Genomic DNA, 27,552 nt, shown 5'->3' with positions numbered 1-27,552 from the left:
TAAATAGAAGAATTTCCTCGTTTTGGTTCTTGGAAGACATTTTCGTGTTTTCTCAAACCATCCACATTGAAACCATATTGCAAGACATAAGGGCAGGTGTTTCCACCCCCAGCTCCTCGTTGTTTCCCAAATTCTTTTTCTAGATTGTCTTGGTTCAAACGATTCGTTAGGACAAATTTAGCTCCTTTCTGAAGTAGAAATTTGACAACACCGCTTACAGATATTGCTAAGGATAAAAACAATTTTATTACGTGCAAATTCAAATGGTTTACAAATTTTAAATCACCTGTTATTTTTAATCCTTCCATGGTTTCTTTACTAAACATCATTGCATTGCGCTGTTCAGTAGTAAAATCACTAGGCCTATTTCGTATTTCATACTCCCAATCTTGCAAATATTCTAGACTCTAGAGAATCTTTTTCCAGCCACTTCAAAATAAAATATAAATGAGATATACAGAAATGAATATAAGATGTAGTGAACCAAGAATGAATTAACCATCGTCTCATTCGGAATAAAAAACACGACTCATCTTTCCACAGATAGTGCGAGATGTGCCATCCCGACAGCGTGCCCTGGCAGTGGCAGGCTTTCTTTCTCCATGCAAGCGGATACTCTCTTCCGAACCGAACGGGGCGAGGGCAGAGAGTTGCTTCTGCATAATGTAAGTTAACCTTAATTCATTTTTGAATGAACTAGTTTACTTTCAATCTTAAATCATCAACGCCAGAATAAGGGTTTAAATTTGTTTTTCGTTTACGTATTTCTTCTAACAAAATTCCTTCTATTCATGCAATCAAAAAAATTGTCTAGAGTTCGAATTAGTTTCACAGTTTCTTTCAGTGTACTTCCATATCTCTTTTCTAACGCGTGAGCAACTGTATCACTAAGTACTTGCGCAGCCAGGTTAACTTTCATCTTAGTGTATGCTCCTCTTAGATATACATGATCTAACGTCAATTTGGATAATTGTTTAATCGTACGGGGAATATCCTCTTCAAAAAGGTCGCAAATAGATTTCCAAAATATGGATTCTCCATTTCTGTACAGTTGTCTAGAATGGAAATGCGATGTGCCACTGCTGTAAAAACAATTTCTTGCTGTTTTTATGAAATATGGTTGGTCACAAATAAAGTAGAGATCTCGATCTTCAACTCTTGCGTAAATTTTCTTACATTTATAGCCAGATTCATCTACTGATGTTTTTAACACTTTCCTATTTGTACTTGCTCCGTCGCAGAGCACCTTTTTTTTCCACAATACTCTAGTTTTGATTTAGCTTCCCAAAAACGGTGTACAGCATATACTGTTCATGTTATCCGTGGGAAAATGTGCCAATGAATATTTAAAATTGGACGTGATACTCTGTAGGAATCGAGTAGCGATTGGGATAGTTTCCGAAGCTTCTAGTATGCGACTTTCATTGATGATTGAATTTCCATAAGAGTTTAATTGTACAAACCCAATTAATTCCCCTGTGTTACTTTTATATGCGACATCTTCCTTAATTTTTATCTCATAGATTTACATATTTTTGATGATCTACAGAGAATTTCCGTTCAAATGAGCGTTTTAAATCAGGAAAAGCCTCATCTGTAAATTCCGACTTTGCGTAATTATACAGAGTTCTTTGAGAGGGAAATTCAAAGCACTGATATGTGCATCGTGATTTGCTTTGTAAATACAAACACCACTGTATGATCTTCGGATGCCAGAGCCTACCTCTCTTACTTTTACATTTTAGAACTTTTATTTGTTGGTCGAGAAAAAGGCGTTTATCAGAATTTTTGGGAAAATCATTTTGATGTTTCTCTAATACCATAAGCAGATACTCGCTATCCTTATTTTTTAAAATCTGACCTTCTGACCTAATTTCTTGGTTTAACTGTTTTAGTCTTCTATTTTTGGCATTTAGATAATACTCTTTTTTCTTTTCTTTTCTAATATTTTCTATTAGCTGAATACGTGATTTCCAGGTTAAGGAGGAACGTTTAAATTTAACAGACAGGTCTTTTTTCTTTCTATATAACCTCTTTTCAAGAGTGACTCTGAAATTTTTGCAACTATGGCAGATATTTTGACATATGAAATAGTCACAATTGCTTGAATGTAAAGAGTTATCAAACCTACAAAAGTAACAATTTATTTTCCTGCTGTTCTCAAATTCTTCCTTAAACTTTGCCTTGTGTATACCCGAATTTTGGCATTTTGCTTATTGTCTTTTCTAATAAGTCTTGGTTCGGTTTTTGTTTTCAATCCTTTAACTTGAACAGCCTGATCATTGCTTTGCTTCATTGAAACTTCAACTTCGGCTCCTACATTTAGATCTGCTGTAATTAATTTGAAAGGCCATTACTTAAATGCCCCAAATTAAAAAATAATATTTATCATACCATATTCATTGTGGTTATTTATTACGTAGGTGTTGTTTTTATTGATTGTTTTTGCTGGATCGCTTGTTTCGGTTGGATTGCTAAAGCTATAACTGTGAGCTAGTTGTACGCGTTTAGCTGTCTCTGTAAAATCCGGGTTTAAATCCAAAGTTATTTTTCCATTTTGATTCACTGTGGGCATTGTAATGTTTTATCAATTAAAATCTGATAGCTATCAGGGATACAAATTCTCTTTTGAATTACCATTTTCTGAAATTGACAATGGTGTAGAGTCATTAAGACTCAAAATTGTTGGAACAGCGGAAGGTCTGAGCCTATTTTTAGTTCTAATATTCATAAAACTGTCATCAATGAAATGATTCGCGCAAATTCGATGGTTAACGTGTAAATATTCCGTAGTTTTATTTGTAAGCAAATCATTATTTACATTATTCAGCCACAAAATTGAACTAAAATTTATATTAAGTTAATATACCAATTTATAAGCGTATCTAATGAAAATGCGAATTTACCGGTCGTTTTCCTTTGGAAACATAAAAAAAGATAAACGAGGATTTCTTGTTTTAAATTTTTTACTATTTAAAATGGAACAGTATACCCCAGGCATACTAAACTATTTAAAAACCTTGTAAAACTAGCATTAAAAATCTGGAAAGTTTTTGCGTCTCTTTTAAAACTATCATCGAAACACCCGCGCTGTGAGACCGGAGCCACTGAGGGCGCCATCGCTCTTACGGTAGTAGTGGACATTTTTGAAAAAAAAAAGTCAGTGCGCTTTTTTGAAAGAGAGACGCCTCTCATAATCTTTACACTCTCTGGTATAACAGTGTAAATATAATGCATTGAACATGCTAGCATGTGTATTTTACAAATATTAAAAAAAAAATTCCAAGTGTTTACAGTTTACATGACCATCTACATCTATCTATGTTTGTATATATACCATGGAAATCTAGGTGATATGCAATTTTTTTTCAGGTTTAATATATTAAATTACTGTTAAGAATACTATCAAAACCATTCTCAAGACTTCACGATTTCATTTTGAGAATTGTTGAATTCTTATAAGTAACATAATAAGCTATTCTACAAATTATAAATTTATTAATGATAAGTCTTTTTTGCCCAAGACGATATAAATCGTAACATATTGCGTAGCGATATTTACTTTTTCTATAAATCAATTTTCTCGATGTAATAGTTATGATGTATTTTGCCACGAAATAATTTTCTTTCGAAACTTTTTTTGAAAAATCGACGGGAGCCTGCTCGTATACATTTTTCAAGTAAATACCATTAGCAGTTTATAGAGATGAATACTTCTCTCGTAAGGGATATATTGTATACTTATGATACTAGAAATTTAAGGTACCTATTTAGTAGTAAAATTCATAATTTTTTTCATCTCCAGTATTTCTCAACGTCTCTTCGTCGCATACTAAGTCTGTTCAATACACAAACCATCAAACATGTTTCCGCCTACTAAGCTGCATTGACATTCCACAAATAACTAGCGCTGGACTTATAATTTGCCTTTCAGCAACTTTTTTATAAAATATATGTTTAGTTTTGTCTTTCGTTTTGACTATTTCCTTCTGTGGGAGTCCAGCGATATACAGATAATAAGCTGGCAGATAGACGGTAGTCCTTTTTCTTCATTTCCGAGCCTGCAGCTTTTCGACAATATGCACCATTGAGTTGGGAATAATACTATCTAGAGCCCCAGTTCAAATTTTCCCCATAGGCTTTAACACAGCATTAGTGAAGATAGGAACGAAAAACATGGGAGGGTTATCAACTACGACAAAAGCCACCTATGAGCGACAAATGCAACTATTTAAATGAAAAATTCTTCGACGACCCCTGCCGCCACCTATGAGCGACTTTGTGGACTATTATAATTTTAGCTAAAAAACAAAACAACGTAGTTTCTTGGTAAATCATATATCATTTTGAAATAATTTAAGAGTAAATATTTTAAAAGATTAAATTGCACCAAAACAAAAAAATATGTAAAAAATGAATACAAATAAGTAATAATGATTATAAATAAATAAATAATGAATATAAATAAATAAATAATGAATATAAATAAATAAATAATGAATATAAATAAATAAATAATGAATATAAATAAATAAATAATGAATATAAATAAATAAATAATGAATATAAATAAATAAATAATGAATATAAATAATAAAGAATATAACTAAGTAATAAAGAATCCAGTACATCTTGAAGGCTGCCTGAAGCTTGCCAAGGTGAATATTATTGTCCTTGAAATAGGATTAGTTTGGTCAATTTCTTTCTAATTGATTCCCTCTTCATTTTTTCATTTAGAGTCTTGGCAATCTTACGCAATCTGATATTGGTATAAATGTTTATTACGTTTTTGATAAGGTAGTTCAAATGGTGGTTCCAGCCAAATTCTTGATCAAACATGTGTTCTGTTAGATTTGAAAAAATGTTTTCGTTCATCAAGCATCATCTTACAAGTGTTTCAATCAGGGCCGTCTTTACATACTGTTGGGCCCCTGGCACTTTTAATTTTGGGGGCCCCCTCGAGTGGTGTAAAAATGGGGGGGGTTAATGTACCCCCTTAATTTTGAGGAATAGTACCAGCCCTCCCCGTTGAATAGTAAAAAGTGGTGGGGGGTCGCAAAATTCACCTTCTAAACTGCACCCCCTAAATCTAGAACTTTCCTAAAATATTCGCCTCTAGGAACGTTCGGTGTATACAGTGATTTCAGTATCACGTGGCACAACGTCACCTATGCTTTTTCCCATAGAGAAAAAATCGCGCACAAAATGGCGACCATACTCTATAAAATAAAACAACTTCTTTAAAGATGTAACAGAAGTTTTCAAATTAATCAGCCTAAGCTCCAGTGAAGGGGCAAATGTGTTTAAGATATTCCCGATATCTCTACTAACTTGGTGCCGAATTTTCTTTACATAAAATTTTCTGTACTCCGAATTTTCCCACCGGCTATCAGCTAATAATTTACAGCAAATTTTCCAACATCGAGCTTACCTTTAGCTAGCCCTAGACCCCATTATATGAAATACAGTTTAATTAAACGCAGGCGGCAGACAGTGAGACTGAAACGATGGCATAGGCCTAACAAGCAACAAAGTCGGCCAAGCACCTAGGAATTCAAATAAAATAACTGTAGAAAAGTAAAAACAAAAATAAATCTTAGAAACTTTTATAATTAAAAATTAATTACCATTCATGAAACGCATCGGAGAAAAACCATTATCCCATAGTGCTCAACCTATGTAAAAATATTTGTGTATGATAGCAGACGTTACTGACTTCAGTTATTACCATTGGATTTTGAATAATACTAACAACTCAATGGTTATTACATTCTTTTGGAAGTTTATAAAAACCAACTCTTGAAATCCCACGACCACACAAATCGGTTCCATAATCAGCGTGGGAAATAAGGCGGTGGCAGTGGGCAAATGACCAGATTAAAAATTGCCCGGACCAGTTTATTCATTAAATCGGAGGGGGGTTAGTGGTTCACTGAACCACTTAATTAATCCGAGGTAAATATTTTGAAATTGGTAGGTCCAAATGTTATAATATTAGTCTTTGGATTTGAAGGTTTGTGTAATGGCGGCTGCGGCATGTTAGTACATTCCAATTCGAATTCACTAGGACTGTGCGAGTAGTGGTTTTAGGAAATCGAGTCGGGTATCTAGTACGAAATTTTTCATCGAGTATTCGAGTCGAGTAATATTGAAGTGGGATATAAAAGACTAGTATACTAGCCTACTAGCCTAATTATAGTAATTAAAAGTAAAATAACCATATACATTTTTTAAATTATTAATGTACCGTCTGTCCGTATATTGCTTAGGAAGTTAAGACTCCTAAGTTCTAACGCCGGCCGACATCCGAAACTAAAACTTAATAATATTGTTTGAAGAAAAACCGTGCAGGCGCAGTGCGTATTAAAAACCGTGATCCATCCCCAAGTTCATTCGAGGTATTTGTTGTTTCTACGTCTTGTAGGTACCGTTTATTATTTTCACCCCATTAAGTTGCAAAAACCATCTTTGAACTTACAGCAGCTTAATCGAGTTATCGGGTACCCGACTATGCAATTTTTGGTACTCGATAATCGACGAGTATTTTCCAATTACTTATTTGAGGTCCAGTTCGAGTACTCGGCTTCAAAAAATGCCGAGTAACCGATGATGTTCGAGTACTCGCACAGCCCTAGAATTCAAGATATTAAAAACGGTTAAGAGTTAAAACACGTGCACTGGTCGTGGTCCAGTTAATATATTCTAGGCCAGGTGGGTCACTGCTCCACTTTAAAAAAAATCCTTATTTCCCACCCTGTTCATAAGGCTATTAAACTTACCATAGATATAGGAAACGTATATAAAGGTCTAGATAAAATATTTCAAAGGGTGTGAATACGGAGGTGACAGCTAGCAGAAACGCGTAATTTCTGCAGGCTATCCTTATAAGGCGCTATCTATCGGTAAGAAAGCTCGTGCTATCGTCGCCAGAGCCATTGTCTCCTGTTTAAAAATTACACTAAAAGTCACCAACAGATGGTGTCTAAAGACTACGGCCTGCGGAAAGGTCAAGCGCTTGGTACTAAAATGCTAAGAGAGCTCGCGCTCTTGGTCACGTGCCTTCCTCGGTGTCTGCTAGGTGTCAATTCCTTATATTATGTTAGACTTAGACACCCCGAAATTTATCTAGACCTTTATATACATTTCTTATATCTATGAAACTTACTTAGAGAAACGTTTCAGTTGAACAGCTAATTCAAATCATTTTGGCCTACTAATATATAAAAATAGGCTGTGTCCGAAAAATTGTTAGTGATGTAAAACAAATTATCGAGGGTAGAAATCAGCTTAGACTAAAAATACGGCTATTAAAATACTTAGAGAAACGTTTCAGTTAAACAGCTAATAGGCCCTTCAATAAAACATCTTCAAGGAAATCGCCAAGAAGTAATGTTTCCGAGAGCCAGGACCCGAAAGATATTGTTTATATAGTGCTTGTTGAAATAATGGAAACTTTTCACCTGTATGGTATGCAACAAGTGTTTCCTTTTAGCCAGCCTAAGCCAGCTAGCTTTTCTATACATATTACGGCTTAGGAAAAACCCGATATGCTGTTTACAGGTGAAAAGTTTTCATTATTTCAACAAGCACCAAATAACCAGAAACTATCAGATCCTGGCTTTCGGATATATTACTTCTTGGCAATTTGCTTGAAGATGTTTTATTGAAGCACCCATTCAAACCACTATGGCACTCTAAAATATAAAAAGGCTGTGTCCGAAAAACTGTTGGTGATGGAAAACAAATTATCGAGGGTAGAAATCAGCTTAGATTAAAAATGCGGCGACGTCTGAGTGAAATATAAAAAAAGGCGAAGATATACCTTCGTTTAGTCATTATTTCAAAGATAAATTTTGAATATTGAATGCTTTTGTATTAGGCCTGAGGGGGCCCCTCTTGAACTCGGGGCCCTGGGCCAGGGCCCAACGGGCCCAATGGGAAAGACGGCACTGGTTTCAATTCTGAGTGGAATGTTTTTCAAAGAAACACCACATTTTTCAAGGTTGAGACTTTTGATGCATTTTTCCGTGAGTGTAATAATCTTTATTACGTCTTTAGATGGATGTACCAACCCACCATGGTCGCGAATTAAAAGCAAGGATTTTGATGAAACACAATAGTCATGAAAGCTTCTATTGTTGTCATCTGGATTCTAATGTAATGCTGCTTTGCATTGATGACAGCTAAGAATTCTATTCACCTTCCTTAAAACAAAGCCAGCGACATAGTGAAGGATGTTGTCCGTTATCAAGTTTGAACCATCAAAACAAAACTCTAAATCAGCATCGTCTTCAATTTCATCAGTAAGTGAAACATGAGATGTGGTGTCCTTTTGTAAGAAATTATTGGAACTTTCGAATAAATTAGGAATTGATGTATCATCGAGGGCTAAAATATTGGCGCAGCCAGATGCCTCCAGCTTGGCCATAAAAGACCTCTTATAGGCAGACTTAAACTGAGCTACTGTGGGGTTATTGTTGTAGCCTCCCTGCTGTCGATAAACACTAAATGTAAGTTCTAAGTGATCTTGAGATAACTTGTAGGTAGGGAGATATCTGTATAAAGTGAAATTCTTAAAATTTTATTCTTACAACTCAACTTTAAACCTAATCAGTACTTCAATGGTCCTTCAGGCGTAACTAGAGTATCTACCAGATGTAGAATACCAGTGATGGAAACTGCAAAACCCAGAGGTCCAGTTTTTCTAGTTGATTCTGAAATCAAGTTTCCTTCGTAATCGCATAAATTTAACATCAAATCTTTCATTTTCAGGAGGCTTGTCCTTGCTCTCTCTTTGTTATAGCTATTGATTGGAGCCTTGTACCCTTTAGCGTATGGATTTTGTGAATTGAGGATATCAAAAGCTCTGAGGTAAGCAAAACAAATTTAATATCTTAACATGTGCTAATACCAACACCCTATATCTACCTATCCACAATTTCAATGAAGTTAACTGTTGGATCACATTTCTGAAACTCTTTGACCTTAATTTCCTTCAGAAATTTCATGGCGCTCGCTACTGAGGCACTCATTGTTTGTACTGCAAATTTGACTTTCATCTTTTGTGTATGAAACTTTATGTGAAAGCGTGTAAGTTTGTTGGCCAGACTAAGACCCTCTACAGCTTGGATGCTCTCGAGTAATTCCACCAAAGACCATAATATTTCCTATTATTTGTCAAGATGTTTTTAATGTTACTAATTTATTCTTTTTTCCAGAAGTTAAAAAAAATTGATTTACTTCGTTATAATCATTTCGCTGATCAAAGATGACGTTGAAAAATTCCCACAAGTTTCTTAGAAGTTTGAACATATGACATATATCCAAAATGAATACCACTTTTTTCTCTGGGTTTGCTAAATTATTTTTTTTTATAAATTTTAATTTCAAATTTCAACTTTTAATAATTATGAATTTTACCAGGGTTAGGAAAAACTGATTTTATTTCTTTGGATGTCATAACCACGCCTAATCGCTGGGCCATTGCAATATTGGAAGAAAGTCCATCAGCTACCAACGCAACACATTCAGCACCAGTGGCTTTGATGTGATGAAAAGCTTCCCGAACCAGCTTGTCCAACAACCAGGCTGGTGTTCCATGAACAAAAAAGTAACCAATTGGAATTTTCCAACTGCCATTAATGGCAACAACCAAAAAAACCAAGGCAGAAGTTGCTATGGTGTCATTGTCAAGAGATGTCTCTAGGCTCGTACCATAATTGATGTACCCATCAAAAAACTTTCCATTCCATCGTACTTCCTTGCGGACAGACATTTCATCTATCATAAGTGACGTTAGAATGGGGTAAGATGACTTTTGAACTTCTTTAGTTATAAAATCTAAGCTTTGCATGGTAAATCCAGGGTCTCCATTAACTTTAGTTGCCCAATTTCTTAGTGAGTTAGGATGTGGTAAGGTGAAGAATCGCCTTAGATAACGGTAAGCTTTAGGGCTGTAAAAGTGAAGGGTGACTGAAAATTCCCGTAAGGTATTATTGTTTGGTTTTTTTGCTAAATTTTTGGGACCAGCTTCTTTCAATTGTTTAAAAAGTTCTTTGGCAACAGGGGAATAGAGCTCTTCTATTTTGGCAAGATTTTCTTCTTCGGCAAGCTTTCCGGTACGCAATGTTGTTAATATTGCTTTAAAACTTCCCAATTTATTTGTTTGCCGCTTGACTTTTTGCTTTACACTCTTAAATGATTTTTTAATTTCTTTTCTTTTAAGAGCTTGTTTGGTCAACTGCATTTTTAATCTGAGTATTTTTTGATCCTGAAAGTATTTACAAGTGGTAATTTTAATTAAATTTATAAATGGATCTTTGCATGCATTTTCTTTAAATCAAATGAAAAAAAAACCTTTTTGCGAACTAATTCCTGAAATTTCAGTAGCTGCTTTTCATATGTAGTGTTGTAAGTCTATATGAAAAAACTAAATTAAATTAAGATTTTTGAATGTTAGGGGAAAAATATACATGATCGGGCATTGAAAGACATGTGTTTTTGGTTTCAGTGTGGCACAATTTCTTATCAGTGTCTTCTCTTGTCTTCAAAATTAATTTAATTTTAGTTACTCCACGAAAACTTTTAACTTAAATCAAATGTGTAATCTGTACCTCAAGTGGAAGAGTATTTTGATTTTGAATTTCCATTGCGATATCAAGGATCTCTTGATTTGAACCTATATCCAAATCCACAAAAATTAAACTTTTTGTATCCTCTATAGTTGAGTTTTGCAAATCCTCTGTCGTTATTCTTTGGACATCCTCTGTAGTTGTGCTTTACGCTTCCTCTGTAGATGAGCTTTCCATAACTTCGTTAACTGTACAGTTCCTTCTACTGTACGTTTTCTGTAAAAAGTTATCTAAGTAATTGTCTAATAATTTATTTTCTTCTTACATAGTACCATGCCAGCTCTAAAATTTGTATTTAAGAAAAGTGAAGGTGTTGCGGTGTTTGTAAGGATTTTAAAAGTGGTGTTTTTCCTGAAGTCTTCCTCTGTAAAATGATCACCGCAAACTGCATCTGTTGCGTTTGGAACCCAGTCTGGTCTTCCAATGGCTTTGAGCCATTTTTGCAACAATGGATTCACTTTACCTGGAAACCTTATTGTAACTTTGAATAATTTAGAATATAAATGTCTTTTATTTATTTTTTTTTTAATTTTAGTGCTGCTCCTACTTATGCCAAGAGACTTTTGTTTCTTCCATTATTTTCGCAAGACGAAATTGCGCATTTCCTACCCATTATGCTTAAAATTTAACTCAAAATCTATTACAAAATAGTAAAGAACTCACAAAAGAAACCTTTATTGTGTTAATAAAGAGTTTTCAGATGTATATGACTTTAATTTAAAAAAACGCGTTTTCAAAATTTTTCTTAAAAACGCGTCGCTTTCCCGCTTCAATTCATAAGTTAAAATTATAATTGTTCACAAAGTCGCTAAGAGGTGGCGGCAGGGGTCGTCGAAGAATTTTCATTTAAATAGTTGCATTTTTCGCTCATAGGTGGCGGAAGGGGTCGTCGCAGAATTTTTCATTTAAATAGTTGCATTTGTCGCTCATAGGTGGCTTTTGTCGTAGTTGATAACCCTCCCATGTTTTTCGTTCCTATCTTCACTAATGCTGTGTTAAAGCCTATGGGCAGTGTTGCCAGACGTACCATAATTATTGTACAAAACAATAATTTTAACCCAAAATTTTGGTCGTACCATAATTTTAGGCTAGTACAATATTGTACGCTTATTTACAATAATTTTAAAGTTGTGTACCATATTATAGTCCGTAGATCATAAACTTCTCGCGTTGGCCACTATCAGGTCTACGTGTCTCTAGGTTAGGTGAAACTGCTAATAAAATAACAATAGTGGTAATCAGTATAATAAATTTGTGGTTACTTAATACACGACCGTATAGGGATAGTTTTCAAACTTCTCAATACTAAAATATTTATTTTCATCGCACCCTAGCTAATGACAAAAACCGCCAAAACCGGAGATAAAGTTGCATAGTGTCGTAGACACGTAGTATGCTGATTACCTTTTTGTTAATAATTGCAAACCACATTTTTATAGGGCAATATAATACGTGTGAAAGTCCACTTAGTATAGTATATTGTTTATTATAAGGTACTTTAGTATGCATTACCACAGTAGTTGGCAGACTGAGTCCAGGTGAGTCCCAGCCTCCAAGACCAATTTGCTATTCTTTAGTTGTTTGCATGATAGAGAAAAGATATGCGTTTAAACAATAATAATCTAAAAAATTAGTAAATTAGAGTTAAAAAATACGCGTATAGTTTACTAATATGCGTAATGAAAATAGTAATTCAATAAGCTGAAAAGATCGTTTGAATTTGATTTACATTTTATTAGTAAAATACTTGCCTTAGGTATGTTAGAGATATGGAACAATTTGAAGTTTTATTAGCCAACAGATCTTAGACCCCTATTTACAAAAACGACGAAACGCGTTTGTAGACAATAATATAATAATAGTTCGTCTATGATATAGTATCATCGTTGCAATTACAAAAACGAAATAGTAAGCTTAAAGGAAAATTACACCCATTCCCTATGTTGGGTTCTTTAAAAAGGCCGTTTAAAGAGCAATTAAATGATATATTTTTTAAATATTATAAAACATTATTAATCGAGATATTAATTATTTACGAATCGAAAACTTGAGCACTAGAGTCGCGCCATTATTTGAAACAGCTCCTAGCTTTACACGCGTTGACGGACGGACATATGACCGAGATTTCTGATTGGCTAAGGGAGAGATTCGGAGGAGTGAAGAATTTCCTAACTAGAAATGCTTAACAAGGTACCTAGAGCAGAGGAGAGCGAGGGTCGCCGAGCCTTCGGCAATAGTTTCAGGTAATCATTATTTGAAAAATACAGATCCTTAGCAGTTGCCGGTTTGGTGTTTTTTTTTTTTTTGAGATACACAAACATCGGTGTCGACCCGAGGCCTTAGACACCAGCACACACACAATAACTGATTAATCAGGATGAGATATGTGTAACGGCGACGCCAACGGGGGGATACATGGGGACAGGGGTGGGGACACCCGTGGCGGAAGTATCCCGACCACCCGTTGGGGGATTGGTAGTCGTCCTCACACGGCCTTCCACAAACTCTGCCTCCCGGCAGTGTTGCCAGACGTACCATAATTATTGTACAAAACAATATTTTTAACCCAAAATTTTGGTCGTACCATAATTTTAGGCTAGTACAATATTGTACGCTTATTTACAATAATTTTAAAGTTGTGTACCATAATTTCAATAATTTTAGTTTAAGATGGTTTTTTTCCAGTCTCGTCAGTTTTTTATTTGGTTATGGCAGTTCGGAGAACTTCGGCTTCAGCCGTAAGCCCGGGCCTCACCCATAGACTATGGTAACATGTTCACTTTCAAAAGAATCCTTATTTCCCACCCTGGTCTCAGTTCCCTTGTTCAGTGCGCCCATGAATATTCTATGTACCGTGCCAAATCCTATCGTTATCTGCTTATCACTTATCATTGGGTTTGGAGTTCTTTAGACAATGGAGAAAGAAACTACGATACCTCTAGCACAGGCCGATTGTTCGAAGTGCGGCACGAAAATCCGCTTGAGGCGGCAGGCGTTCAGCCTGGTTCGTAGGCTTTTAGCGACTCCTATTTTAAGACAGTCATTACGGAATTTTTATAAAGTTATAGTTGTTCCATTCATTAAAAGGTGGCGACACTCTACTAGGCACAAAGGTGTATTGGGCCGCTGTTCGCGCGCCTGCTTTTCTTATCCATGATAGTAGTTGCTTCCTCCATGTTTGGACAAGTCTAGTAATCTTAGGTTAGTGGTTGAGAATCACGTTGAAAGCAGTTTAGGGATACATGGGCCACGTCAAAATTCTGAGAAGGAGTTCTTCTCTTGAGAAGAGTTCTTCGTGAGAATTTTTCTCCCCGTAAGAACTCGCTAAAATGCGTCAAATGTAAAAAGATTCTTCTAAAGATGGCGGCTCACGAAGTTACGATAATCCCACGAACTTAGTAAACTAAGCCTTTGACAATAAATATTATTTTTAGACGATTTCACGACAATATATGAAGGAAGGAAAGATTTTATATATAATTTAAAAGGAAAGGTTTCATAGGAAATTAACTAACCATTCTATATTCTCTGAAATTAATTTTCGTCCACAAAAATATCATAATGTTTATTTTCAAGTAAACTTATTAAAAAATTAGCTGCCATTTTTATTTGTAATTTGACCGAGTGAGAATGCTCGGAGTCATTCTCACTCTTCTCAAGAGAACTCGTGAGAAGAGATGACGTCACTTCCTGTGAGAACGACCGTCAACATTTTAAGAAGAGAGAATTCTCACTATCAAGGGAAGAATTCTTAGAATTTTGACGTGCTCCTGGGTAACATTATACCAATTATTATTTTCTAAAAAGAATGGCGACTTCTAATAACGGTAAGTTTTCATTTTGGAATTGGTATTCAAACTCTTTCTTAAAACAAATTACAGTTGAATTATTGTCTGAAGAATCTGATTCTGTAGAGATATTTTATTCTAAGACTCGCATTCCTATTTTAAAAATTTAAATTTGTAATTTTTTAAATATGTGCAATAAATTTTGCAATACTTATACTTCAGTGTTATAGTGTAAAATAAGTATAACGTAGATAGTTCAAATTTCAATAATTACACTATTTTATTTTTGAATTTCGCGCGGCTAACGCTAAAATTGGCCGTGTGAGAATTGCAATAATTTATCCCAAGAATCAATAATTTTTAAGCAAGAATACAATAATTCCGTTTTTCAAGTCTGGCAACGCTGCCTATGGGGAAAATTTTAACTGGGGCTCTAGATAGTATTATTCCCAACTCAATGAAATGCACCAACGTCAATTTGCCAGAACGAAAATTCTAAAAAGTACATTTTTGGATAACGTGGGAACGCGACGCGGGAAAGGAAGTTTGGTCTGAATTACAGAATAACGAACTGGGGAGTAAGTGCTAGGGTTCATATTTCTTAAAAATGACGTGAGAGAGAATAATGAAATTTACGGTATTTATACGCCTTTAAATGCTCTTTTGTTTAAAATTAATTTTATTCTAGGAGCGCCATAATTGAGCGAAATATCAATGACGTAAGCTTACCCAAAAATCGGCATAGGGTAGTATTCTATTTGAATTTTATAAAAATTGACGCGGGAGAGGTTAATAAAATTAACGTTATTAGTACACCTTTAAATGCTTTATCGTTTAAATAAATTTTATTCTGTGAGCGCCATAATTGAGCGAAATATCAATGACGTAAGCTTACCCAAAAACGCGCCGTTTTCGGGACCATGCCCGGCATAGGGTAGTATTCTATTTGAATTTTATAATAATTGACGCGGGAGAGATTAATGAAATTAACGTTATTAGTACACCTTTAAATGCTCTATCGTTTTAAATTTATTTTATTCTGAGAGCGCCATAATTGAGCGAAATATCAATGACGTAAGCTTACCCAAAAACGCGCCGTTTTCGGGACCATGCCCGGCATAGGGTAGTACTCTATTTGAATTTTATAATAATTGACGCGGGAGAGATTAATGACATTAACGTTATTAGTACACCTTTAAATGCTCTATCGTTTAAAATTAATGTTATTCTGGGAGCGCCATAATTGAGCGAAATATCAATGACGTAAGCTTACCCAAAAACGCGCCGTTTTCGGGACAAGGACAAACGTTCCTTCGGACTATTCGTATTTAGTGTGCTTCTCAATAGCGCAACTTTGGCTGAATTTAAAGATAGATTGTATAGTTTAGCCGTTTTATTTCTTTCGCAAAAACGAAACGCTTTTTACGAAAAACATCTTGAGAAATTTCGATTTTAGTTAACATATTAGGTGACGAAATCGGATCCCAAGTTACGCAAAATGATCTTTTGATAGCCGATTAGGTAAGCTGCGATTTAACCGTTGAATCTGAAGAGGTGGTAGCTGAAGAATTTTGGTTGGGGGGAGGAAGTAATAAAATTTTCAAAGTTATGTGTGACCAAATTGTAGAAAGCGTACTCGCTGACGTCCAGAAACATGTGACAGCTAATGATATTGTTGATAATCCTAGCTACGGTATTAGATTTTTCGAATATATGTAAAAACATTATTTTCCTACTTTGGTTTTATGGAGCAGGGTTTTTAACGGGGGATTTAACTAGACACTTTCAGACAGAGGTTCCGTCGTTATACATTCCTCGAAGTCATTTTCAAAATGGGTTAGTTAATTACATAGACCAGGAAGCAACCACCCAGGGGCACATCGAGGGCTACAACAAAGTTTTTAAAAAGTCAGGCACTGTGTTACAATCGGTTACGCGTAGACGCGCTTGTTTCAAAATTAAACGAAGTTAACGATCATTTATTTTTAGAATATGTTAAACTCTCTAAGAAAATAATTCCAAATCAAAACAGAATTAAATCATACGAACAATTAGAGGATACATTTAAGTATACACCGCACCACGAAAGGGGGAATCGAACATCAGCGGGAAGGAATTAAGGGGATATCAAAGTAAGCCGCGAAAACCATTGGGTGAGATTTTAGATTCTAGCCTTAAAGCTGGTACGAGAAACTTTATTTACAGATGAGGAAACTTCCGAATCCGAAAAGGAAATTTTCACAAATAAAATTTTTGAATCTGGAAAGGAATTACCCAACAAGGTAAATTCATTTCCTGATTCAAAAATAACTGAAAAGAAAATTTGCGAACCGGAGAGGAGATTTCCGAATCCAGAAATCTTTCGTCATCGATAGTGGTGCATGAAAACACGGAACATAGGCATATAGATCGTGACACTGACGAAATAGAAATAGAAACTAGTGGGAAAAAAACAATTCCGTTTAGGCAAAAAACAATTAGAAAAAATCACGTCTAAGAAGTGTTTTACCGGATTTATGGTAGACGGTTATTTTAAAGTTCTTCACGCGCGCTTTTCAAAAAATCAATATTTAGACCCTTTTTTTTACACTGCCCTTGCGAAATTTATAGATAAGTTAAACATAATTACTGAATATCAATTAAACTTTTATTTCGAGTATTTTTTTAATGAATTTAACAGATTTAAGACCAAAGAACTAACGCTTATTCCTGTTATGGTTAAAAAAAATCATTTCTTTCTGGTAACCGTGAAATTGATAAAAAAAACGTATTTAAAATGACAGTTTACGACTCTAATTGCCAAGTCACCGACTTCATCGACGACGAAATAACTCCTTATAAAGGAAAACATCGAAATGAGGTAGATCAATTGGTGAGATATTTCACTTCCCTTCAAAATCATTTCAAACTCACGCCAACCACGTGGATAACGGCGGCGAAAGTTAACTTTTACTTTCAACCATATCATTACAACTGCGGACCAGCTGTTTGCCTATATGCTAAATGTTTATCACAAAATTTATCAGATGAAATTGATAAAAATAGTAACGATATTAACGAATTCCGCGATAACTTTCAATCAGAAGTACATCATATACAAATAAAATAATTTTGATCAATTTCACAGGTTTGCAATGCTTTCGCGTGGAAACCGTTATCTTCTCGAGAAAGTTTGACAACGAACTCGCGTTTCCATTTCTCAACCGCGATGAAGGTCATTTTCGAGTGGTCGAAAAATGGAAACGAGAGTTCGTTGTCACACTTTCTCGAGAAGATGACGGTTCCACTCGAAAGCAGTGCTTAAGAATTAAAAACTAGTTTTAGAGTCTAACCGCGGAACCTCTCAAATATATGGGTAATACTTAAAATAGCGAATGGTATTAGAGTGGGGTATAACTATCTTGGCTAAACCACCAACATTCTTCTTCACGATCTGCAGAGGCGACATGCTTCTCCTACACCATTCTCAGAGGCGACATGCTTCTCCTACACCATTCTCAGAGCCGACATGCTTCTCCTACACCATTCTCAGAGGCGACATGCTTCTCCTACACCATTCTCAGAGGCGACATGCTTCTCCCACACCATTCTCAGAGGCGACATGCTTCTCTTACACCATTCTCAGAGGCGACATGCTTCTCCAACACCATTCTCAGAGGCGACATGCTTCTCCAACACCATTCTCAGAGGCGACATGCTTCTCCAACACCATTCTCAGAGGCGACATGCTTCTCCCACACCATTCTCAGAGGCGACATGCTTCTCTTACACCATTATAAGAGGCGACATGCTTCTCCTACACCATTCTCAGAGGCGACATGCTTGTCCTACACCATTCTCAGAGGCGACATGCTTGTCCTACACCATTCTCAGAGGCGACATGCTTCTCCTACACCATTCTCAGAGGCGACATGCTTGTCCTACACCATTCTCAGAGGCGACATGCTTCTCCTACACCATTCTCACGTCATTGATATTTCGCTCAATTATGGCTCTCTCAGAATAAAATTTATTCTACACGATAAAGCATTTAAAGGTGTAGTAATAACGTTAATTTTATTAACCTCTCCCGCGTCAATTTTTATAAATTTCAATAGAATACTACCCTATGGCGGTCTTGGTCCCGAAAACGGCGCGTTTTTGGGTAAGCTTACGTCATTGATATTTCGCTCAATTTTGGCGCTCCCAGAATAAAATTAATTTTACACGATAGAGCATTTAAAGGTGTATTAATAACGTTAATTTCATTAACCTCTCCCGCGTCAATTTTTATAAAATTCAAATAGAATACTACCATATGCCGGTTTTTGGGTAAGCTTACGTCATTGATATTTCGCTCAATTATGGCGCTCCCAGAATAACATTAATTTTAAACGACAGAGCATTTAAAGGCGTATAAATACCGTAAATTTCATTATTCTCTCTCGCGTCATTTTTTAGAAATATGAACCCTAGCACTTACTCCCCAGTTCGTTATTCTGTAATTCAGACCAAACTTCCTTTCCCGCGTCGCGTTCCCACGTTATCCAAAAATGTACTTTCTAGAATTTTCGTTCTGGCAAATTGACGTTGGTATAGACAAAGATAATCTAGACTACGTACAGAATGCTTATCGCTCTGCTGTTATTTAATTTAACGGATTTAAACATTATCTGTGAGAAGAGCGGATTTCTACCTCCTAGAGGTTCAAGGAAACCTTAATGCGCTCACAGAATTATAATATAATTGAATAATTTCAACCATTCAAAACGATGCATATTTACTAAGCCTAACCGATGCCTTGCCACGCCAGACAAGTTTGACAACAGTATTCCCAGTCTCTTACTCTCCTAAAATACAGAACATTTTTAATTATATTATTGAGTTTAGAGAATATTAGATAACATTTTATAATCATCAATAATTTAACGATTTTTCCTTTCGAAGTATGAAATTTTTAGAAATAAATAAACGAGGCGTTAACCAAGGCGTTAACAGGCTATGTGGTTGCCGACACATATTTTGTTATGAAACTGGACTAGTGACGATGTCATTTGTTTAACATAAACTGTGCAACCTTTTTAGGAAATCGTCATGCGATTGATCGACAGAAATATTCCTATCCCTTGCTCAAAGATATTAATTCACGAAGGCGGGGAAATATGGTGACACAATGCGAGTCGTGGCTTTATCATGGGGTGAATTAAATCCGAGAGAGGGGGTTAAATACAGGGGAAAAGAAAAAAAAAGAAAAATTGGTGGGCAGATTCGAATTCAGAATGGAAACCCTTTGTCATTAATCAATCACAAAATCTTTAGTTAACACTCAATTTTATAAAATAACATTAAAATACAATAATGAACGAAATTCGGGGGGACTGAGGGGATAATTTTACTTTGCTTCCAGTGATGTTTAGGCCATCTCCATTATGGTTCTTTTAGCTTTTTCAACATAAGAGGGGGAATTAAAACACGAAAATATACACTCTTTGACCTTAAATTTATTAATGAAACTAGCTCTTACTATTTTCTATGGGATCTGTGCCGGTATCCTTACTCTCAGGCATCTTGGACTCAAAGGATGGAAAGGACAGAAATAAATATACACTTACACTAAAAATAATAAACACTACAATTAAGGGTCTACAATTAAACAATGGCAATATTAACTAAAAAAAAAGATTATAACGAGGGTACAGCGCGAACGAAAAAGGTAATCCGAACGGTATAAATACACGAAGCGGAATGAACTCTCAACCTCGAGGGGACCTGCTTTAACCCTTTTCTCGAACAATAGCGAGGGATTAAGCCTTCTTTCCAAAAATAATTATCTGCGTTTTCACCGACTATTTCGTATTTCGACCCTGGGTACTCTACAAGGGGGGGGGGGGGGGAATATGATAAACTTCTACTTATCACTTGTTTCTCTTCGTGGCTGCTCTTCGATTTACGGGCTTCCGGGTTACGGGGCTCCGTTCCGGGTTCCGGATTTACCCAAGACACACGCTCACGCGTTTTCTTGGACGGGGGACTTCTTGTTTCGCGGTGACAGTTCCAAACTGTCCGTTCGTCTCGCTTACGGCACGGATGCTCGAATTACGGTAACTAACGAGCCGGATGACGGTACGGGTGTCCGGATGACGACGACGAACTTCTTACAAGCGGGCGTAGGTACTTCGGGTTTCGATCTGAAACGTCTGGTTAGGCGAAGGAATCGGCCTCGGTCATCTGATTTTCTTCTTTCGGTACGGTGCTCGGATTATGCTCTTCCGGTCGGAATGTCCTGGATATAGGTCATTTAGGCAGTCAGTGAGGGTTATTTCGGTCATGAGGGGCTGCTTTGAGGGTTTATTATTATCTAAGCGCGACTTTATCGCACATTCCTTTATATTTATCTCGACATGTTCTTTCTCTCGCCCGGGAAACAGAGTTCTCCGGGTAATGAAGGCGGACTTCCTTCCTTCCTGGTACAAGTTGAGTTATCTCCAGAATTCTGTCTTTTTGGGGCTCTGTCTCTTGGTTTTGTTCCGGGGATTTTAGGGCGGAGTTGAAAATGAAAAGTAATTGGTGACCTCCCATTTTATTTGGGTCATTGGTGCACCTAAGACTCGTGTCCTCTCATGGGACTTATGACGTTGTCTGACCCGCGAAAGGTCCCTTGGGGTTGGTTCCGCATGATTGCCAGGAAATCATAAGGTTATCTTTATTTTGTTGTCAAGCGAAAATGTCCAGGCACACTTTCGACCTATGACCTGGCCTTGGAAAACGAGCGCTTTTTGTTGGATCCGGGTTATCTGGTAGTGGGCTAAAGGCCCGCTAACATGACACTGGTTCCATGGGATCGCTGTGTGTTGAGGGGACATTACTGGTTTAGTTCGGAAAATTTATGAGAAAAACTTGGGTGGGGTCGGCTCGGAAAGTATTGTACCACGGTAATAAAATGAGGAAAAAGACGCCAATTATCTCCATAAATCAAGGGCTCTAATTTTGTATTGCTGAAGGCAGGGATTTAGTTTATAATTTATATTAAGTACCCTGTTTAATTAATTATCTCAATTTTATATTTTATAGTGGGGGTTCATTGTGTTCTATCAGATTTATAAACTGTATGGTTCAAAAGTTATTTAAGTTTTTAATTTATCATGATTTTAATTTATATTTAAAACTGTGATTAGTTTTATTAAATAGAGCTCAAAATTCTAAGATATTTTATGTAGGGGGCTTAAAGAATACTTAACAATAACTGTCAATATAGAGGGTCAAGAGTGCGAGGAAAAATGTAATAACAAAAGTAAATAAAACAGAAAAAATATAAAAATGTAAGTATGCGGGGAAAATGATCCTGAAGGGTTACAACTGCCTATCTTTCAATAGAAGTATTAAAGCAGTAATAAATTCCACTTTATAAAGAAAAATTTCATGGTCATGATTATGTCCTGTTTCAGTTATTCATATTACAAAAAATTGAATTTGAGCAATAGGTTTTAAGGATTTCAATGGCAAAAGGGGCTAATATTGGAATACATTTCAAAGATATTAATTTTTATTTCTGTACTTCTCTTTGATTTTCCTTTTTTACGTTTTATCTTTTACTGGTATTTCAGTTTAATACCCAACTCTTAAAAAATAATGTGTGTTTTCTGAAAGCGACTTTTCCCGCTGTATGCGATTCCGCAGCTTTAAGTTTATTACGACACTATAACTTTTAGGGGGTGGAGCCGTGGAAATCTGAAAGGAGGGATGATCCAAAAAGTACCAGTACGGGGTTGCCACGGTACCTGGAAAACCTGGAATTCCTGGAAAAGTCAGGGTATTTGAATATGGGTAGAAAAATCAGGGAAAAGTCAGGGAATTTGAATAATGGTATAAAAATCAGGGAAAAGTCAGGTAATTAAATATCGGTTGCAAATAGGAAACCTTTACTAAAATTTAAGGTAAACAAATAAAAAATCTGACCCACGTACTAAATTCGAGGGAAATTGAAATGCTTATTGCCCCGTGCCGTATGTATCGAATTTATTTGTTCGGGATCCTTAGATTAAAAAATAGGAAACTATTGAATTTATTTCTCGGTTTGTACTTATTGGATCACATTCAATTATGGAAATTATATAAAACATTGGTAATTCTTTTTACGGAACTTAATACTCCCAGGGCCGTACTTAGAGGTCTCGCGGCCCTGGGCGAAATGCATGGGCGAAACTGAGTGTAGCGGCTCTCCGGTATATACATCCATATAGTAAAATTTTAGCGGCCCTGGGTGACCCCCTGGCTCGCTCCCCCCCTAAGCACGGCCCTGAACACTCTTAATACTTTTAGGCTATGGTGAGCTCTTTTAAGGTGTATGATGGAAATAGCATGGGTAACTATGATTGGTTAATTTAGTAAACATAGATTGACTATGGTAGCATTTATCATACAAAATGACAAGTCTAGTTATAGATCACAGATAGTTTTAAATTAATATTTAACGTTATGTATTTTCCTAAAACTTATTGAGTTTGCTACTTGAAAATGTTTAAAATAAATATATTTTAATATCCTTAAAAGCCTTATATTACGTATATATCACAAGTCACTTTTACGACTTAATTAAAAAACATTTTATAAGGTTCCTAAAAACGTTAACCTCTAACAATTAACTATTAAATTATGTAAGACAATTAAGTTCTTTAATTTTTATAAGAAAATTAAGAACGGCAGGTCAGGCGAAAAATATCCCAGTACGGGCGCCCCCCCCACTAGATATAGGTGCAAATGTATCGTTGAATACAACTAGCCGGCTTGTAAAAAACACCCTTTGGACCCCGAAAGGATTTGTAGGACTAATACCTTTTGTAGATCCATATAAAAAATATTTATTCTGGAAACAAAACTCTAGTTGCTAGTTTTAGCTGAGTTTGCTTTATTAATATGATCTGCATGAGATTTTAATATATTCTGCTCAATTTCTGTCTCGCTCTTCTTTTGTTCGTATCCGGAACAATTACGACACTCATCTGATTTGGGCATACAAAGAGAAATATTTAAAGATTTCTGTAAGACTCAATTTGGCACTTTTTTGTTGGGTATCTTTCCTTAAAATCGTCACGCATGGTTTTAATAGTTAAAGATCTTTGCAAGTATCTTACATTAGGAGCATTTAATCTTCTATAGTGTGCTTGAGCTGGATTAATAAATTCAACGTGATAATTTATTTTATCTGTCTTGATTGAATGAGATTTATTCATTAATCCGCCCCTCCTTTCTTTGACTTCTTCTACAAATGATGAATCCTTTACAGATTCAGAAAATGCCGTTTAAACTGAAGAGCTTGTATAGCCCAGTTTTCCCAAAAAAAGGTTCTACAAACTTGTACCAATTGGTTATTGCTTAAAAATAAATATTGCCGATTTTCATTGTTTAAATTTCTCATCATCCTGAGAACCTTGATCAACAGTTCTTCGTTTCACATTGACAAATTTAACGTGTGACATCAAACTCTTTCTATGGTCAGTATACGTTTGTCTCCAGAACGCATCCCAAATCTGTTTTCTTTGGTCCTCGGAAAATTCATTACATTTAAAAATGTTCTTATCTTTACCAGTATGGGATTTGCATATAGTTCTCATTGGGTAGTCATTTCGGTTGCGTATTTCTTTGTCTGCCTCGGATCTTGCACGTTTGATCTTTTATGAAGTAGAAGTAGTTTTTTTCCTGCAATATCCTTTGTATTATCTACAATTACTCTCTTCAGCATCTTTAAATTCTTGACTAGGTAGCCAAATAACACTAATTTCAGAGTTGTCTGCTAAGTAAATTTCCGTATTGTCTGCAGTCTGAATTACATTGTGGTCCGAGTTGTCTGTTTGTTGAAAGTCCAAGATATCTTTGTTGTATTTTCGCTGCCTGCCTGAGTGGTCTCTAAGTAGATTATAATCACTTTCAGAGATTATTTAGCTTTTTACAATGAAAATATTATGGCTTGGGAGGTCTTTATCCATAGACAGTTTGAATATAGGAACTTTGCCTAATATCATATTATCACAGTTAGCTCATTTTTATTTCGTTGTTAACGATGTAAGTTGATTACCTTGATCATGCGGCTCACATTCTCTCCTTGGCGTGGTATCACTGTGCTGAAGAGATGCCTTGAAAGATTGCAAGTCTTTTTCGAATACTTCCAGCCTTTTTTCAGGAGAAATATCATTATGACTGATTCACCAACTTTTAAATTGAGAACAATTGATTTAGGAACTTATAATTATCTATTTGGTTTTTAGATACTTGAGATTTTAGTTTCGGATCTCTTACAATGGCATTCAAATTTTTATTTGTTTTTGCGAGGGTTGGTTAAAAATGAATATTATAGACCGTCGTTGTAGGGTCTGTATTGACCACTTTGGGTTTGAAAATTACAGTTGACTTTTAATTAACTTGTTTTCTGTTAGAAAAATTTCGGTTTTCTTGCTTTTTTATCTTGTACCTGATTATCAAATTCTTTTATCGGTGAGATATAACAGTAACTGTCATAATTTCGTTTATTAATTTTTCGGGGATTATTTACAGTGCGATCTTCAATTCTCTCTCTTCTATTTCAATAAAAAACACTAAATTATTTTTAGTTGGTTAAATGATACATAAACAGGTTTGATTTAATGTAAGTTTAGGAGGATATTTTGTTTAAATAGCTGAAAATTTACTATTTTATTCAAATCAATAATAATTCGAACAAAGCGCAACAAAATAATTACACAATTCCTGAACATACGAAAATATTTACCATTAAATATTTATAATACAGTGCTTATATCATTAAGCTTAGAAAATATGAAAAACGATATCAAAATTGAAAAATGTACTTACACATTACGTTTTACTGAACTGTTAATTATCTTAGATTTTTCTATCATACGATGGCCCCTCGACATAAACATATTGCTAATTTTTAATTAATTCATTGAACTATAATTTAAAAAAGAAACATGTTCTGCACTTCAATCGTTTCGCGACGTGTTTTCATTAGCTCATTCTGCCAAACTCTCTAAGACTACTGGTGATATGATGATATATCCTGGGTGCACCGGTTTCATTTATACGGACTAAATGCCAAAGTCTCTGATCCACTCATCTCCTATGCTATCTTTTCAAAACCTAATCGAAGTTTACAAAATGTGCTGGTTCAGCATTTTTTAGGCTCATAATTGGATGTTTTCCTAAGTACCGCTAAGATTTTTTTTCAACATTACTGATATGTAACGTTGTACTTTATTACGGCCGATGTACGAAAAATTACATTGGTACCTCGAACTTCTTTCCTTCCCCCTTTTTCGCCCCCATTTTGTCGCGAAATGTACTTCAACGCTCTTAGCTTTGATTCTATGACACATATATGGTAAAGGAGTACACTCTGAGAAATCTCTTGTAATTCTCTAATATTTATGTTGCTGCGCTGAGCCGTTAACAAGTTGGGCAAGCCTCAAACTTGCCCCACACTCGTGTTTTATTCAGAAAAAAAGAATATTTATTATTGATATCGTACAGGTCATGTTTCACTCTGAATTGTTTTTTCGACATGAACATTTGTTATTTGCGTAGTCTGTTTTACACCCGCATCGAATGATGTTTAAAAAGTAGCTTGGAGCCAGGGGTTCGACCGTTCTTATTGGTGTCAATACGTCGTTTTCGAGGTTCCATCCCCATTCTAAAGGGTTTAATTATTTTCCAGCGAAGACTGGACTTTTAAATTAACTCGTAAGCTGTGGTATTTTAGGGAATTGATTGTTGGTGACAAGGATTTGGGATCTACCTATTTTTTTTTATCTTCCAACCTTTTCCGAGAAAATTCGGTAAATTAGATCATGAATGGCTACGACAGAGCTCTAGGATATATTTGTCACCGGCTTATTTTATACTATTTTGCGCGCTGAAAACTAAAGCTTGGTCTCTGAATACCTTACTTGTTGAAAGTAATTTTAAACCAAATGTTTTCCCGACGCCACTACTTGAAATTGCATCACATCTGTGAAAAGCGTGTTCAACAATATATTAAGGCTAACTTGATATTGAAGTCTTTTTTGCTTTTAAATCCATCCATTTTAAAAACTTGTCCCGAGAACTGCTCTTTTTACACTGGATTGCCAGATTATGATACTTTTGAAGGAATATTAAATTATGTGAAAGACAATGCATCTGTAATGCAATATTGGAATGGACAAAAAACCAAAGAAAATTATGAAATTTCAAAGTCTAAAAGAGGTAATAAGCGGCAACTTACTCTTGAGGAAGAGTTTTTTCTAGTTTTGTTGCGTTTGGGCTTGCCTTTGAAAGAACCTTCAAGAATTTTCTCTTTGTGAAGCATCTATTTCAAACATCACTACAACTTGGATCCATTTACTGTATTATGAACTCAAAAACCTTTGCCCTTTTCCTTCAAAGTCCGTAACTGACTTAAATCATACACTGACCTTTCAAGAATACCCTAACACAAGGTTGATATTGAATTGTTCGGAGTTTAGGGTAGAACGGCCTTCTTCAATATCCGCTCAAAGGGCCACTTTTTCTTCCTCCAAGAACTACAATACTTTTAAAGTCCTTATTGGAATATCACCGGGAGGAATGGTAACCTATGTATCTAACTTATATGGTGGGGCCACTTCAGACAAATACATTATAGAGGATTCCAAAGTTTTAGATTTATTGGAAAAAGGAGATGATGTAATGACAGATAAAGGTTTTGATATAACTGGTCATCTGCCGGAAGGGGTGACACTCAACATACCTCCACAATACCGTCCCAGCAAAGCCCCCCAAATGCCCACGACTGATGTTTTGAAGACAAAAAGTATAGCCAAAGTGCGAGTGCACGTTGAAAGAGCAATAAGGCGTATTAAAACATATCACATATTTGATGCACCCATTCCACTGTCCATGAGTGATGAAGCTGAAAAAATTGTTAATGTGTGTGCGCTGTTTACCAACTTTTTTCCAGCTCTCATAAGAGAATATTCAGATTTAACAGTTCTCGATGATTTTTAAAAAATATGTTTAATACTGTTTACATTTGTAAAAAGGAATTAAAATTATAGTTTATTGAAAAGGACCAATAAAAGTTTGGTATTGTTAAAACTTGTTTATAACTTCGTTGAGATAACGTTTTACCCTCGGAAAGTGTT

The 27,552-nt window shown here is 35.5% G+C and overlaps 2 long non-coding RNA genes across 3 annotated transcripts; both read left to right on the top strand.

The window, feature by feature from the left end:
* The first annotated feature begins 8,211 nt into the window (after positions 1-8,211).
* Positions 8,212-9,041, top strand: LOC149956252 (uncharacterized). Of its 2 annotated transcripts, none has more exons than XR_016478178.1 (5): positions 8,212-8,303; positions 8,368-8,510; positions 8,634-8,693; positions 8,773-8,871; positions 8,950-9,041. It is a non-coding gene; the product is annotated as an uncharacterized LOC149956252 (long non-coding RNA). The 2 variants fall into 2 exon arrangements; XR_016478179.1 differs by having other exon boundaries at positions 8,615-8,693.
* Positions 9,042-9,249: 208 nt separating this feature from the next.
* Positions 9,250-11,092, top strand: LOC149956251 (uncharacterized). The gene is made up of 4 exons (XR_016478177.1): positions 9,250-9,351; positions 9,424-9,805; positions 10,511-10,838; positions 10,901-11,092. It is a non-coding gene; the product is annotated as an uncharacterized LOC149956251 (long non-coding RNA).
* Positions 11,093-27,552: the final 16,460 nt, after the last annotated feature.

The sequence above is a fragment of the Leiobunum rupestre genome, chromosome 2 (assembly GCF_980474605.1).
Source record: "Leiobunum rupestre chromosome 2, qqLeiRupe1.1.hap1, whole genome shotgun sequence".
Lineage (NCBI taxonomy): Eukaryota > Metazoa > Arthropoda > Arachnida > Opiliones > Sclerosomatidae > Leiobunum > Leiobunum rupestre.
The sequence above is the reverse complement of the archived record's forward strand: the minus strand, read 5'-3'. Positions and strand labels throughout refer to the sequence as shown.